Source organism: Alexandromys fortis, unplaced genomic scaffold (assembly GCF_014885135.2).
Source record: "Alexandromys fortis isolate MF-2015 unplaced genomic scaffold, M_Fortis_MF-2015_v1.1 scaffold_71, whole genome shotgun sequence".
In the NCBI taxonomy this organism is placed as follows: Eukaryota; Metazoa; Chordata; class Mammalia; order Rodentia; family Cricetidae; genus Alexandromys; species Alexandromys fortis.
The window spans coordinates 1,923,560-1,941,150 of record NW_026067954.1 but is presented as its reverse complement, the minus strand read 5'-3'; the positions used below and the strand labels follow the sequence as shown (position 1 = coordinate 1,941,150).

The 17,591-nt window shown below is 48.6% G+C and overlaps 1 protein-coding gene across 3 annotated transcripts in view; it reads left to right on the top strand.

Annotated features, from left to right (window-relative positions):
* The window catches only part of Mapk4 (mitogen-activated protein kinase 4), a 264,113-nt gene that overhangs the window by 230,473 nt on the left and 16,049 nt on the right, over nucleotides 1-17,591 (top strand). The window lies entirely within an intron of this gene.

Here is a 17,591-nt window from a genome sequence, read left to right as displayed (position 1 = left end):
CCAGGATTCACCTTTGGCTAAGCAAGGGAGAAAGGGGCGTGCGGTACCGGCTGCTTACCAACCAGTCTGCTGTTTGGTCATGCTCAAATGGTACACAGCATCTATACATTGCTGCTGCCTCCTCAAACCCAAGCTCAGCTTCTCAAGTATGCCTGGGGGTGGATTGTCCCTGGGGAGCAAACAGCTGACTAAATGGTTCAAGAGAATCCATGGCTCCTTCTCTGACCTCCCTTCTGTGAACACCCACCTGGCACTCACCTGTCAATCTGGGCTCCCCGCTGCTATGATGAGCACAAAAGGTTCAGAGTTCAGGAACACTCAACCTGCCGATGATGCTGAGAAGCATCCCATAGAGTACAAGGCTGGCGGGTGGCAAGTTCTTTATTACTGAAACAAAAGTTTATGTTCCCTGGATCCAAGATTCACATGTTTTTGTCCGTCGTTAAGAACGCCCTCTCTCTGCTTTCTGTCACTGTTTTTACAAAAAGATGAGATGTTTTCCCTTCCTGCTGCTAGTCCCTGTATGTCATGTGCTTTTTTCCCTCTGGCCACTTTCAAGATTTTCCTTCGCTGTCTAACTGTCAGCAGCTGAAACATGGTCTTTTTTATTCAGCCTTTGCTGTGTTGGACCGTTGGGGACAGCAGTCTAAAACAGAAGGTTCCCAGGGTGGGAACTATGCCTTCTCTGACTTTAATGGCTCCCATCTAAATCAGGATCGTAAGCTGAGTTGGATACCAGCGCTTTCTCGAGCACAATTTGCAGTCCCCCACCTCACCCAGAGTGACAACACCAACTTGTCATTGTGCCCCTGGAAATGCCGTAAGCAGTGACAGCTCCGGTCCCACACACTGTTCCCTCACGCCCACATAAACTACCATTCACCCCTACAGAGTCTCAGATGTCCCCAGTCATCGAGTTCTCCAGGAGTCAGTCAGTCGCCCTCCTCACCCCCTCCTCTTATCCACACTCTTGAGTGGCCTGTTTGCCTCTTCCAGATCCCCCAGGGAACCCTTGGATTAAGGACACATCTCATTCATGCCCATTTTTCTGGTATTTAGCATAGAATCTGACCCACAAAACGTGCTCAGGAAATGCTGGTCGACTCATGTACCAGCATCTCCAGATGATGCTTAACTTATCCTCAGGACAGCTTTTAACTATTTAACCTCCCCTACCCTGTCGCTCCCACAGCCCTGCAAGTCTGGAGCCCCTCTGTCTCGTTACTCGATGCTTGCTGTCATTAAATGACTCGTCCCTCAGATTGTCTGTAATAGGCAGATGGGGACACTGAGGCACAGCAGTCACCCAGGCAGTCTGACTTCCAAGCCCAGCAGAGGTGGCTACAGAGGACACACGTTCAGTCCCTGCTCCACTGTTGGTCATTTTCAGCTGACTGCCCTGCCCAGGGCCCACACCATCCTACCTGCCCTCTCGTTGACCCCCCTCTTCCTGTCGGAACCTTTCTGAAGTTCCGTGAAGAATAGACCCTAGGTGATTTCATCAGCCCAGAGTGAGTGTGAAGTCTCTGCTCTGTAAACGACACCCCACCCCTGCTCCTGTGGGTTCTTTGCCAGTGTGTCATCCTAAGGGCTCACAGTGGGCTGTTGGCCAATTAATTTGTTAGTTCCATATTCTCTATTTTAAATTTATGTGGTTGGGTTTTTTGATTTTGATTTTGCTTTTAAGCTCAAGCACAGGTTGTGACCTTTGCTCCTGACAGAGCTCATCTTCTTGGCTCAGAGAGATCTTTGTGAATCTTTATTCTATCATCCAACTCTGTCCTTCACAGCTTCATAATATATTTAAGGACTTCACCTGCCTCCTAGGGCTTCACCTACACCGCTAATTAAAATGTGCATAAAGAGAATAGGCCAAAGGCCCAGCCTCATGGCCACTGGGCCCCTCTGGCCTGTGAACCACACAACTAGGTACCCATTTACATAATTATTTAGCCATTTAACCCACATTTTTAAAACTTGTCCACAAAGATGTAGAAGATGTAGCTAGAAGAGGAACAGTCTCTTTCTTGAGGCTCAGGGGCACCGTTCTCAGATCTCTCGTGTTCTACCTCAGTACAATTTAAGCTCCCTCTGAAGTAGAATAAAGTTGCATGGCCGTCTGCAACACTTTAGCCCCTAGACACGCACAGTACAGGTGTTGGCCGACATTACTGTTTTAAGGAAAACGGATACGTGAAAACTCTAAACTTCAAGAAATCATGTTTATCCCCACAATGGTGTGTCTCATGACTGTTTTCAATGGTGTTAAAGGTGTTTAGAATCACAGAGAAAAGCCTTATATAGTGATGAGCTTAAAAGGTAAGACAGTGACTAGCCAGATGGCTCAGAGCGAGAAACTTCTTGCCCAGTTGGAGCAGGGCTGGCTCCCTGAAGCCCAGGTGAAGGGAGATGAGAACACAGCCCACGAAGTTGTCTTCTGAGCCCCACAGGAGCACCATGGCATGGGCACCACATGCACACACCTAATTTAAAAAGCAGTGCACAGGCCAGGCGGTGGAGGCGCATGCCTTAAATCCCAGCACTCAGGAGGAAGAGGCAGGTGGATCTCCTGTGCATTTGAAGCCAGCCTGGTCTACAGATTGAGTTCCAGGACAGCCAGGGCTACACAGGGAAACCCTGTCTTGGAAAGAAAAAAAAAAAAATACAAATACACAGAACTGTATAGGGGATATGATCATAGCACCTGAGGAAAAAAAAATAAGAAATATACATTAAAAACAGGCTACAGGAGCTGAAGAGAGGGCTTGGTAGTTAAGAGCACTGGCTGACTTTCCAGGGGACCCCAGCCCCTGCCACCTGCATGCACATGACATACACTCAGACACATACCAAAATCTTTAAAATAGACTACAAATAGAAACTCCAAGATGTTAATGGCAATTGATGTTTGTATTTTTGTTAAGCTTCAAAATTCCCCAAATCGTAGGGGTGAGACTATGCATGGCTTCGTGAGAATGAGTTTTCCCAGTGAGCGTTCAGGAAATTTGTCACAAAAGTAAGTTCACTGAAACTGTATTCATTATGGGGGGCGGGGGGAAGGGAACCTGTTTAATCCGAATCCTTCAGTTAGCCAAAGAGAATAGCTATGTCTACTCTGGCCCAGGAGCCTGGGAAAACTGACCCGCAGCCATGTTCACTGGTATAAGCCTTACCTCCCCGCCCACCCAGAGTGGCAGTCCTGCTTCAGCTTCTGAGGGAACTGAACAAGTTCCACGGTTCCCCGCCCCCACAACCCCTGCCAGGAAGCAGGGCAGCTCTCTCAGGTAGAGTAAGCAGGTGTTAGTGGGTACCTCCGTGAGCCTGCCTGTGGCTGGCTCCATCCCCAGACTCCGTCCGCTTACTGGACCGAGGGAGACACCAGATGATGTGTGAAATCTTCAGTCTTGTCAGGCATCTGGAAAGTTCTCAACAGATAGTGGCTGCTGCTTAGCTGTGACTCTTGAGTCTTAGACACCGGACTTTCTACCACTCATGGTGAATTGGGAGTGAGGTGAGGTGTGTGTTTCTCTTCTAGGGTACAAAGGCATGTGGAAGGGTGGGAATGAGCGAGAACACCTTGGAGTGAACTTGTTGCAGTGGGGTGAGGAGGAAGTATTAGGTTTATGAATAGGGAGGCCCAGGAGGCCCTAAATGTTAACACTTTTGCAGTTTGGCTAAAGGCTGGTTCTAGTTTGAAGGTTACATGTGGGATTGTAGCCAGAGTCCTTAATAATGAGTAGGCTTTGGGCCAAATCATGAGAATAGACACCGGCAGTGACCAGTGAGAGCAGGCAGTGGACACTGGCAGTGACCGATCAGAGCAAGCAGTGGCTTCAGGTTCCGTCACACTGCTTTCTCTGCTTCATTGTCCCCACTGGAAACTTACTGAGACCCAGACCCTGAGAACATAGATTCCCACAGAGGAACCAGCACTCCCTGCTCCAGCACATAGCAGATTGGTAGAAAGCCACCTGTTCTGGTCCTTCCTTGCAATAGGACTGTACTTCAAATTTGTCTGTAAACTTTTTTAAACATAGTATACTATTCCCCATATAATTGAATGACTTTTAGAATTACTCATGTATCTATTGCTAGAATTTATTTTAGAACATTTCATTGCCCCCCAAAATAACTGTGTTCCCCGGTTGCCACCTCCTTCCCCAAGTTCCCATCACCTACTCTAAGCAGCCACACGTTTCTGTATCCAGAGTCGACCTTGCTGGATATTTCACTTAGCCATATGATATATGACCCTTTGACCTTTTGGGTCAAACTCCTTGCATTCAGCAGAGTGCCATCAGATTTATTCAGTGGTAAAGCAGATATGAGAGCTTCGTTTGTCTTTGTTATCTAATAATAATCTATATCAGAGCTGTCTCATAACCCTCCATTGATAGACATCTGGGTTCTTTCTTTTGGGGCTATTTTAAGTAATACCGGTGTGGGCGCTCACGTGCACGTTCTCCTATGGACATGTTTTATAGAGAGACATCATTGGATCATGTGTTTCTGCTGGAGGAACTGTCCTATCAGACTCCATTGCAACATTGTAGCCCATAGATAAGGTGTGAGGGTTTGTTCTCTCTATGACCTCAAACTTCATTTTTCCTAGTCCTCCAGCAAGTGTGAGTGGGATTTCACTGTGGTTTTAACTTGAATCCATCCATGGTTAATGGTGCTGAGCCTCCTTGATGTACATACAAGCCTTTTACATGTCTCTGTGTATCTAGGGATCTTCGCCTATTTTAATTGGGTTATATTATTAATATTAATTTAGAACTTGGAGAGGCTTCATATATTCTAAATTCAAGTTCTGGGGCTTGTTGCTTCGCTTTCTTTATACCGTCCTCAAAAGTGTAAATGTTTTCAGGCTGGTGTCTAGCTTGATGGGAAAGCACTCTGGCCCTAGCATGCTCAGGTCCTGGATTTTACCCTCAGTATCACAACAGAAAAAGAAAACAGGTTTCCATTTCAGCAATATCCATCTTGGCTTTTTTGTTGTTGTTGCTTTAGTTTGTGGTGTTTTAACCAGGAAGCCATTGCCAGTCCTGTGTGCTTCCTGCTCCCAGACTATGTTTAGGGAAGATGCCTGGTTTAAAAGTGTGGCTAAAGCCACGTCTTAAGCAGGGCTCCAGACAGTGACCCTTGGCTCCAAGCTCTGTAGAGAACATTATCTCTGTGACAGGTGTCTGATGCCTCCAGTGAGTCCTGCCAGAGACCCAGCAGGTCAGAACCCTAACAAGAACATTCACAAATAATGCTCGGGACTCTTGATCAACTCTTGTTGCATAGATACATGGCTGTCACAGCCAGGTAAAAACTCTGAACTCAGCTATGTACTCAGAGACTTCTAGAAAAGGAAATGAGGGGAGGGGACAGGAGGGAAAGAGAAAGAGTTAAAGAGAGATGCCAACATGGTGGCCATCTTGCATAGCTCCTAACACTCCAAAATGTAACTTGCCTCAGGTAATGGCAGAGTCAGCTTTGTGGAGGGCAGCAAGGAACAGCAAAACAAAAACAACTCTCTTTAGGAATTATTGGACTTTCTCTTTTAACTTCAAATTGGTTTCTAGTCCAAGCTGCCAAATGTAATTTAAGGTTCCCTGTTCCTACCTGTGGGCTTGCGCCATAATAAACTAAAATTCAGAAAGTCCGGCAAGTGAAGGAAGCCATTCAGTCATAGCGAATTAAATTCTGTTCCTGGGGTGTTATGTACCAAGGCCGGAAATTGAATGAGGACATTTGAAAGATATTTCGAGCGACGGGGTTTGAGACAAAGTCTTTTTTTCTTAACCCTCGTGTGGCCAGAACTTTGCCCCACTCCCTTAACGGCTACCAAAGCTTTGCCTACCATCTGTTCTTTGCGGAATTATGCTTTTGAACAATAGCTGTTCTCAGATGTGGCTCTGGCTTAAACAGATTAGATCTACATGGTTTGTACTTAATCACATTGCTAAATGTGGGGCACCTGTTCTTGTTACAGACCCACAGCTGGCTTTGCCAACAGGCCACCAGTGCCCTCTATGCCCCTCTGTACTGCAAGGTCTGTGAGGTGTCCCTCCATCCAGCTCGGGCCCGCTTGATTCACCTGCTCTGTTAAGTGAGACTTCCCTGAAGTCCCAGTGCACATGTATAGGGTCCTCAGGAACCTTGGATGTCTGGAAGAGTCGGGAGCAAGGTTCAGTGGAGATTGCAGATTCTGAGCTGTGGGACCACAGAGCGAGGCCTGATGAGGTCAGGTCTACACGTGCCCAGATAGCATAAAGACAAACTTCCCTGCGACATGCATTCTCCAGCTGGGACATAACTCCCAACACCCCACCTTAGTGCCTGCATCCATACCTTGCTCTCTCCTCTCTCATTTCCAACCCCCCCCCCACACACACACCTACTCCCAAAACCTACTCTAGACGTCAAAAAAGAAGAGGGGCTGGTGCCAGCCATTTACATTTTGGAGATCCTTACAGTGTAACTTTTCCTTTTGCTATGAAAGGGAAGGTTGCAGCCCAAGAAAGATCCCTTGGGTATTTACCAGAAGGCGGAGGTTGTATTTTTCAAGAAACCTTTTTGTCCTTGCTGTAGGAGTCACAGCCCTTGTCTTTTATCATCTAGATCGTGAGTATTTCACCTCATCCCCGCAGGGCCACACTCACCCTTTTTGACCCCCTCTGCCCTTGGCCTGATGATGTATATGAGACCTTCATGTCAGCCCACTGTACACAAGAGAGAGGATTTCCTTGGGTTTTGCTGGGGAGGATCCTGGAAGTTTAATGCCGAAGCAGCTGAGAAGATATATGCCCCAGTTCCATTCCTTAGGAACCCCATGCAATTGGACGGACTGTGAACCTTCTCTGGCCTGCCTTTCCTAACCTATCAAAGGCAAACAGCATCAACCGTATAGGATTACAGCGCTAAACAGAGTGCTCTGTACCATGCCTGGAGGGGGTAGGCAGTAAGTCAGAGCTCCTCCAAGATCTTACTTTGGATGGGAAAGACCCAGGGACACAGAAAGAAAACTGAAGGAGGGAAATAAGCTAGAAGCTGGGCCTCGGGAACTTGGGACAAAGATACTGCTTCTGCCCATCCCAGCTTGACCAAGTGTCCTTCTATGGGGTTCCTCGGGAGAGGAACTATTTGAAGGGGTGGCTGGAGTCCAAGTTTTATATTCCTGAGTAGAGACAGGAGCTCCAGGCAAGAAAAGGTTAAAATACTCTACACAGGGTGACAACATAGAGGTGGTTTGTTGTCAGACTTAACAAACCGAGTTTGTTAGGGTCCCACATAGTAGGAAGAACTGACTTTTCAAAGCTGTTCTCTGGCCTTCCTACACCTGTAGACCATTACATAGAATGCAAGAAAAAAAAAGATCATGTTGCCTTTCTCTCTCTCTCTCTCTCTCTCTCTCTCTCTCTCTCTCTCTCTCTCACACACACACACACACACACACACACACGTTTCTTTTTTTTTAAAGGCCATAAACAGAGCACAGCATAGTCTACATCCAGTGTGCCCTATTTACACACACATTTATTATCCACTTGTCACATCTAGCAATGGGGACCAGCAGAGATGCTCTGAGCAGAGAAAAATGTCAGCAGATTGTCTGACAGGTAAGGAGACAGAGAGCAGAGGAGTTGCCAGGCCCAGCTCCCAGGCCAAGGAGACAGAGACTATGGGCCCTTCTCCTGTGCTCCTCCCCAGCGTTTCCCAGAGCTGCACTAAGATCTAGATTTTAGCCAATGCTCCAAATCTTGCCCCTTCAGAAGGTAGTGAGTTATGTTCAGTGCATTTAAAGAAGCCAGTTGAGAATTTGTGCTGTGATGTGATGGTCATGGCCCCCAGTACATGCAACTGTCCCTCGCCCTTTATTTCCATTTGGTTCCCAATAGTACAGGAAGGGCCCGTATTATTAGCCCCATTTTACAGAGGAGAAAATTGAGGCCTCAAATGGCTGAGACTTTCCCAGTCTTAGGGACCTCGAGAATGGTGATATGAAATTGACTCTGAGGCGTCTGTCCTAAAGTACAAACCCCTCCCTCCAGATATTTCCAAGCATAGTACTTGGCATGCTGGGTCTGTGCGAGGCCACCAGGTTATGGCAGGGACACAGCTTCCCACCTCTAAGCAGTGTGTGTTTGGTGTTCAGGATTCACATTCTCCGAGGAACCCCTCACCAGGCAAGTATTAAACTTTCACTTCTTCACCATCCACCCCAGGTACTCAGCATCCTCAGACTACCCAGGGTCCTTGGCATCCATGGTGACCCCTTTCACGAGCCAAACATGTCCCTCTCCCTCATGTCACAAGCTCCCCCTACTGGGATTCTGGGCCCTCAGTGTCCCACCGAGAGCCCTCTGGTGCACCTCTAGATGGCATTCTCCTAACAGAGCCAGCTGTTTTACTCTGTGCCTTCTCCACAGCCCTACGTTAAGCACTTCATAGTGGGCTTAGACTGAAGACAAGCAACCGCAACCACGGTTTCCGTTGTCTGTTGCTCTGTCCAATGCAGGGCAGGTGAGCTCCTAAGACAGAGTCTAGACTACAGTCCTAGCAGACAAAGTGGGCAGATAACTCGTGGGAGTGTCAACATCACACATACATAGTAGATAGTCCATTTTCCCCTATGTGATGAGCACCCTGAGGACCTGGCCCTTGAAGTGACCTTTATGGGTTCTAAGGATTTAGGTAAGCACAGAGAGGGAGCTGCCTTCCAGGCAGGGGAAATTACAGTGTGCAAAGAGCAAAGGTGGTGGATGACCTCTGTGGAGATATAGGGTCCATGGGGAGAGGAGAGAAGACTGTATGGGGAGAGGAGAGGGGAAGAGAGGGTCAGTAGTTGAGACCGGTCAAGAAGCTTGAATACAACATAACAAGCAAAATAGAGGAACCCATCAAAATAGACCTGAGAAAGGAGTCCTAAGTGACTGGGGGGCTTCTGTTTCCCGCTAGTCCTGATGGCAGCCAGCGACACAGGAACTGCAGTCTGCTGTGCCCATGAGGGACCCAGGCTACCCAGAGACTAAGAGCATTTCTGTCAGTCACCAGAAACGAGTTGCTGGCACAGGATTTGAACCCAGAGCCAAAGCAGGTGTTCTCAACACAGATTTGCAGCATCTGAGGACCCTTCTATCTGGCAGGGGAATAGCCAATGCACTATTGATGGGAGCCAAGTCCTGCCAGGGGAAAAATAACCATGCCGAAAACTTTTACACAGTAAACCGAGGAGAGTCAGGCCTCCAGCAAAGCAGGGGCATTCACTAGGATTTGCAAGGAATTTTGACTTTTTTTCAATCAGGGCGTTGAGAAATTGGTTTAATGAAGTTCCTGATGAACCCACATGCATAAAGTCCTGAGTTAAAAGCCAAGCATGGTGGCACACTCTTACCGTCTTGGCACCAGAGAGGCAGAGACAAAAATGCTGGGGCATCCGACCAGCTAGCCTGGCTGAGTCAGTTCAGGGACAGACCTTGACTCCAAAGGAAAAGAAAGGTGGAGGGTAAAAATGAGTAAGTGACAACCCTCCTCACCAGCTGTGTCTATTACGGTTGGGCTGCCCAACTCTTTGACCGTGCTGTTGGTTAACCATGAAACCGTGATTGCTGTTCTCCTTTGGAACCATCAGCGCCAGGAGTCAGGATCAGAGTGCAGGAGTCTCATAAACACAAATCCTCTCCTGTAACCACCCCCCCACTCCTGCTTAGTCCCATCCCCTCCCCTAAATGACCAGCACAGCTCCATGTCTTTGGCTCCCTGGTTCTGGCTTCTTTTGAGGAGCCAAATCCTTGCAGACGCATTGCATCTGGTGGAGGAGCAAGGTGCAGAGTGAACTCTGCCTGTTCGGGGGGGGGGGGGGGGGGGGGGGGGGTGGGGGGGGGGGGGGGGGGGGGGGGGGGGGCAGAATGTGATTCTCATTGTTCTCTGAAAGTGATGCCAGGGTTTAGGCCCTTGATAAAGGAACCTAGAGGGACCAAGGAGGAAGGGGGGTAACCAGGGAGAATGTTCTGGTGTCCAAAATCTCTCCAACCTTCTGGTGTGAGGAGGGAGGAATTCCCTTTCAAAATTATGACAGCTTTTCTGAAGTCGCCCCCACCCCTCAATCTCTGAGGAAACCCTCCAGGTGACCAGACCTCTAGATAATTTGTCTCCACATGTAAGCCCCTGGAACCTGTGGCTGACTTCAAAGTTCCAGAATACATCTTCACATTCCTTCCTAGCTTAGAAATTCTCACAAGAGCTTCCCTATCCTCTCTGCCCACTCCTCTCGCTCTTTTCCTCACCATGGAGTTTGTGAAAGCTAACCTTGTGGCCACACACCCACACACAGTTACCTTCTACACTGGAAGAAATTCCCGAAGCCAGGCATTTGCTGGAGCCCAAGGCAAGGCAGAGTTAGGAATCCATTTAGCTGAGTTAGTGGGATGTGTTTACACGGATTTCTGTTACCTCTCTCTACAGTTACTGCCAACACTTAACCAATTAAGTTCCTCCTCAAACACTCTGACACACTGAATCAACTCACTGAGGTCATTAAACAAAGGAACAAGGCCAACCCGGTGACTCAGCACCCGGTGACTCAGCTCATGGGACTACAAGTGGGTGTCAGTAGTCTCCAAAATGCCCCCAAATCTTACAATTCATAGGCAAAAGGATATTTCATATTTACCCCATATTTGATAATCGTCCTGCACATGTCTAAGATCTACCAGTATCTAGTTTTGAACCTGAGAGGTGTCTTCAATTGCAACCATACTGTAGTCTCATCCATAATGGAGGAAGAGACCATATTATCTTTTCAATTATCTTCCGAGCGCTGCTTTAAATTCTTTCTGTGGGAAATTATATTACAAAATTCCCATAGAAAAGATAATTAAAAATTATGTGCACACATTTGCTACCTGCCATTTGCCAAGCGGCTAATTAGTGGAAATGTGATTTTCATGAATTCTGTGATGTTTGCAGTATCTGCCAACTTTTCTGTAATTTGTTGCCATTACTTCTTTGATTCAAAATAAACATTCATTTTCATACCTAATTTTATATTCACAATTTGGTATTTTTAAAAGATTCCCAAACCTGGTCCCACCTGGCCCTTTCTCTTAGACTTTCTTTGGACAGCCAGCTCCCCAAATAATGACACATAGACCTATTATTAATTATGAGTTATGACTTTTAGCTTTGGCTTGTTGCCACCTAGCTTTTATAACTTTAATTAACCTGCTTCTACTAACCTATGTTCTGCCACGTGGCCCTCTGCCTCTCCTCCATTCCATATATACTTCCCTCTGTGTCTCGCTGGCATCTCTTTTGCAGCTAGATTTATCCCCGAGTTCCTCTCTTTCCAGAAGTCCCAGCTAACCTCTCCTGCCTAGCTATTGGCTGTTCACCTTTTTATTAAACCAATCACAGCGACACCTCTTCACACAGTGTAAACAAATATCCCGAAACAAGGCTGGGTTTGGGGAGGCATGTTTGTTTACGATGGTGATGATTAGGGCATGCATGGTGTGCACGCATGCAAGCATACATACATGTACATTAACACCGAGTGTCTTCTATCTCACTCCACCTTATTTTTTGAGACAGGGACTCTGAATCTGGGGCTCACGGATTGGCTACACTAGCTGGTCAGGGAGCTCTGGGAATCCTGTTTCTGCCCTAGCCTCCAGCACTACGGTTAATGAGAGACTTGTGATGTTGCTACTGTGACCTCAGCTGCCTCCTCTGCAGAGCAAGGGCAGCAGCGATGGAGGGATGAAAGAGAGCAGGGAGAGCTGAGAGCGGTGGCCAGCCCATGGTCAGCACCCGCCAACGTGTCCTCGTTATTGCTCTAGCTGCTCAAAAGTGCTTTGGGAATGATAGTTTCTGTCTTTCTGAGTTGGGGGTGATGGTGTTTGGTAAAATTCAGAGTCTGGCAGCAGGGCTGACTGAAGACAGGTCAGCAGCCTAGAGGACTCAACTGGCACATTGTAGTGCCGCAGTCCAGCACATGGGAGTCTACAGCACTCCGCAGTGCCGAGATTGCAGGGCCCTCACTTGAACAGAAGCACTGCCTGTGTCCTGTGGGTTTTGGCTTCTGAACAGCTCTCTTAACTGGTGATCAATTTCTGGCATTAACTTTGGTTTGGGACTATCATTTAGCAAGAATTTCAAACAGGCAATCTGGGGCATAGCCACCATTCCTTTTGCTTAAAGTCTGTGCTTCTCACTCGCAGGCTAAGTGAGCAACCACCCTGTAGATGGCGTAGTGGGGAAGCTGAGCTAAAACAGCTAAAATCTACCCTCAGGGCTGGCTACCTGCTTCCCCCTACTGTAAAACTGACAGCTGAGGGATCAGGCTCCTATAAATTGCACTTATGTAGCCTAAACAAGCCTCCAACTCATCATCCTCCTGCCTCGGCCTCTTGAGTGCTGGGATCCTCAGGAAATGAGCTGTCAACTGCTGCTGTCAAATCCTTTCGGTGCCGAGCAAATGCTCAGTCAGCGTTACTTCCCTCCTCCCCCCAGATGTTCCCAGAGCCTAATTACTGCATGTCAGTGAGGGGCCTGAGCAGAAGACTGGCAGGTGGGGGCAAAGCAAGCTTGCTGCCTCCTTTGGGTTAGGAGAAAATGGCAGAAAGGTGAGACTTCTGCTCAGAGGTCAGGGTCTCTGACGTTCTCCCAGGTGACCACATGAGCCCCATGACAACCCAATCTGTACTCGGATGCACCCTTGTGCTAGCTGCTGCCCCGGACCACTCGCCCCATGTCCTTCCCGTGTTTGGTTTGGGTTTTCCTTCCCATACTTCTCTCCACGAACATGGTATACGTGTGACCGCTCAGCTGCCTTTCCTACTAAAATGCGCACTCCTATTACACGGACTCTGTTTTGTTCCCTGCCGGCATCATGTCTCCACTCTGCAAATCATTGCTGAGTTTGACCTTGGCCACACCATTCGGCTCCCTAGACTCCCTTGGGCCACTCTGATAATGAAATACACCAATAAGAAAGCAACGCTGGGCACCGTGCCTGGCACACCCGAAGTTCTCAATCCTCGCTGCTGTTTGATGAATTATTTTCTAGATTGTGGTCTCCCCAGGATCAGCTGTGTGGAAAAGCTGTGTCGCTGTTCAGGGACTTGGTTCATCCTGAGCGGAGCTAGAAATAGCGAACGGCGCTAATTAGGGACTATGAAATTGCTGCTTACCTTCCCAAAGCCAGTGAACTCAAGATCTCTCAGAGAGACCCCGCTTCTCAAATATGTCTGCACGCTGGAGTCCACAGGGGACACTTAACAATTATTGATGCCTGGATCTCACCCCAGAGACTCTGATGTCGTTGATGTGGCAGGTGGCCTGGAGAGCAGGACTTTCTTAATTCCCCAGGTACTTTTAACCTGCAGCAGGTTTGAGAGTCCCTGCTCCACAGATTTCCACTTAAAAGTAAGTGAGACAAACATTATTTATTTATGGCCTGGCAGTTCCTGGCTTTTCCTAAAGAGAGACATTTTCTGGACGCCTGGCTCATTAAAAACTCATCGCTGTGGTCCAGCAGGCGCCCTCTCCTAAGAGACTGCTGTTGAAGCAGGCTCAGCTGGAGAGTGTGTAAGTACCATATCCAGTCGCAGGCCAGCCTGGGCTACATGGCAAGACCCTCCCTCGAGAAAGGAAGAGGAAGGGCAGGGGAGCTGTTGACTAATGCAGAGTCAAAGGATGCTAGCAGAGAGAACCTGGGAGGCTCCGGCAGCTGGATCAAGGATACAGGTTTAGCTAACCACAGTGGGAGCAATCTCTGTAGGTGGGCAGCCTTCAAGCCATACACATCTGCTGGGATGGGGGGCTATGGCAGACACATTTTCTGCATACATTGTTAACATTCACATGAACCAGAAGGCTCCATGACCCCTCTGAGCCTCACCCAAAGTATGGTGGCAGGCTTTGCCATTTCCCACGGGACCGAGGCTAGGGCCTTGGCCCAGCCATGCCCATCTCAGCACCACACATTCACTCAGGACATCCTCCACTCCCGGTGGGGGCAGAGAGGAGGGTCTCAGGGGCCAGCTGGCTACTAACCCAGCTCCAGGTTCTGGAAGAGATCCTGTCTCAAGAGACAAAGAATGCCAGCAAAGGACACTGCACCCAGTCCAGCTCTGATCTCTAATGGCTGCCACATGAGATGCCACCACCGTGCATCCCCACCAGCGCAGACCAACCCGCTCTAGCTGCGATGCTTTCCTTGTCAAGACAGTAGCTCCCTCTGCCCCCCCCCATCTCTCTCCTCTGCCTCACTGGGCTTCCACCCTCTCCTCAAATGGTTGCTTTTGTGCTATACGTGTGTGTGTGTGTGTGTGTGTGTGTGTGTGTGTACACACGAGATACAGAGAGCTGCACCAGCAGAAACCAGAGAACAATGTTGTTCCGTAAGCACCACCCACTCTGTTTTCTGGTTTTTTGCTTTTGAGACAGGGTCTCTCACTGGCCTGGAGGTCACCGTGCAGGCTGGGTTGTCTGGCCTGAGCCCCAAGGATCCACCTGTCTCCAGCCTCCCCAGTGCTGGGGATACAACTGTGTGGCTCCGCAGTTTTCATGTTGGTTCTGGGAATTAAACTTGTGTCCTGGTGTTATGTCCTCACGCTCACGCGTCAAGCACTTCACTATCCGATCCGTCTCTCCAGCCCTAATTTTATTCTTCTTTATGGCTGAGGCTATCACATTGTCTTTATTAGTTTGCCTGCTGATGGCCATCTAGGCTGGCGTCCTGGCTATCATGAGTAGTGCAGCAAGTAAACCCCATGTGAGTATCTCTTTAGCATGCTGACTCGGATCTGTGCATATGTATTCCTGCCCAGGAATGTGCGTGTGCTGTTAGTTCAGAAGGTTCTAGCATGCTTCAGGTGACTGTCAGCACAAACACGAGTCACACCTTCAGAACGAGAAGGCTGCGGACAAGGAGGCCACAGATTTCTGCCTAAGCAGGGCTGCTGGGAACCTGCTGCTCCTCTAAATGATCTTTCAATGAGGACCCACAGCAAAGACTTAACCTCTGAAATGGGTCCATCTGCTGCTGTGTTGAGGAAGTCCCCCTAGCCTGTTAGCAAAGCTAGTAATCAGTTCCTAGTCAGCTCAGGGTTAGAGATCAACGAGAGTGCTCAGCCTAAATGACGCTTCTGTTCTACTTCTTCCAGTGCCAAAGGGCACTTCAAAAGAAGGGGACAGAATATAAGAGCCAGAGGGTGGGGAGGGGGTGCCGTGAAATGCTGTCTTCTGCATATGGCCTGACCGTGGCACACGTGAACTCACTCACTGTAGCCGGGGTTACCTAGACAACGAGATCTGCACAAGATAGGGCCTATCTATCAGCATCCTTTCACAAATATGGGGGTGGGTCTCGCGCTTTTGGTTAAGGTGCTGAGAGAGGGGAGACATTTTCTTCAGTGATATGGCTGTCAATAAATTGTCTATGCTCCAATAAATAACTCAACACTTGCTCATGCGAGCATCCCTGACTAAACTCAGTGGGCCATTAAGAAGAAGACATGAAGGGAGGAGACTTGGAAGAGGAGGAAGGGGGGTGAGAGAGGGAAATAGGGAGTAAAATGAACAAAATAATATATATATATATATGAAATTGTCTACAAATTTAAAAAATACATTTAAAGGAAGCAGAGGTGAGGAGAGGCAGAAGCAAGATCGATCAGTGAGTCTAGCTGCTCGCTGTCTAGTCTAGTTACCCGAGTTCAATCTCTGGAACCTACATGGTCGGAGAGAACTGATACCCCAAAGTTACACTTTGTTGTTTTAAAGACGAAGTATTAAGAGAGTTGATAGCCCAAGAGAGGGCTCCCCCCGCCCCCAGAGGCAGGTGACATCAGGATCAGCTTGTAGAGTTGGGAAATGAAATCTGCATTTAATCAATCAAGGCCTCCAGGTGATTTGGGTGTACCCCAGAGTCTGAGAAGCCTTGCTTCAGGACGTCCCTAAAAGCTGGCGCACAACTTCTTGAGGCTGTCTGTTCTGTGTTTGGATTCTGTACCTGTCCTGAGAGCCCAGTGCCCACATGAACTGTCATCGCAGTCTTTTATGTAAGGGGCAATAGAGCCCCTCTTCAGATTACAAGCCAGGGTTAAATCCTAGCTCTGCCACGTGCAGCCCGCATGACTTGTCCTTTCTGTGCCTGTGTCCTTCCTGAGATGACTGTTAGGAGAGCCCTTACTCTCAAATGGCATTGTGAGCACAGAGGGAGTTGATCCATATAGAGCAGTTAGGACACGATTTGACGGAACTAAATTGCCATTAGTGAGTGTTACCCGAGCACAGATGTCACACTCAGCTCCAGCCCCCCTGTGCACCTCAGAGACAAGCAGCACCTCAGATGGCTCCTATGAACCCAAGCCCTGCAAGGATCACATCTCCTCCACATCCGTATCCGCCACAACCTATTGCCACCACCCCCAACCCTGAGGCTGAAAGTTACACTTCTCTTGGGGTTTGACCTAGTTTCTCCTCCTAGATCTCCCGGGAACATGTGCATGCCCCCACCCTCCCAAGGAAGTGTGTTCAGGGCTCTCTCTGGCCTCCTTCACTCCTGAAGTGCAGTTTAACTGTTGCCTGTGCCTGTCCCCTGGGTGGCACGTATCTTCAGGGCAGTCCCTGTGTATAGATACCAACCAGGTAGGACCTGGGTAGGCTATTCCATTTCCAAGAAGAGTTACATCCAAGGCTGGGGTGGGAAAGGCTGGGGAGATGACTCTGTGGATAAACTGCTTGCTAGACATGTATGAAGATCTGAGTTCGGTTGCCCAGCACTCATGTCAAGAAGCCCGGTATAGCAGCATGCAGCTCTAAGTCAGTCCAGTGCTTTAAGGGTCTCGTGGCCAGCTGGCCTAGCACACTTGGTGAGTTTTGGGTTCACTGAGAAACCTGTCTCACAAAACAAAATGAAAATCAAGAGAGGAAGACACCTGACATCAACCGTTACACACACACACACACACACACACACACAAGCTGGGGAAGGAGTCTATAAAACACTGACCTAGGCTGGACACAGCATATGTCCCATATCCATAGTAACCATGGAGATTTCCTGGTCATCCTTTTCATATTAATATTTCATCATTCTCACCACATGATACTCTATATATCTCCCCTGGGAAATGGCCCATGTTGGGTTCCCAGAATGCATTCTGGAAACTTCTGAGGAAGAGAAGCCATTAGAACCCCTTACATCCTGGCCTGGTGGGAGTGGTGGCCACATTAAACATCCACTCAGGAGGAGAAACAACCCTTCCTGCCAACATGCACATGCATGCACGCGCACACACACGCATGCATATGCACACACAGCGGAGGTGACTGAGGTTTTATTCATGGAGAAGGTAGTCCCACTCACTCACACCTGTAACGGATTAGTGGCCACCTAGCCATTAAAGGGTTTGGTAGGCTAGAGTAGGGGAGACATGGAGGGGTGGGCGGGCAGGCAGACCTGGTACCCGCCTGCCCAGTGTAGCTTGCTGGGGTAGTGACAGCCCCTGCTGCTAGAGGAATATGGATCTAAACTATTCTGAGTCCCTACATAGACAGCAGGGAGGGAAGGGAACACTCAGAGCTTTAAT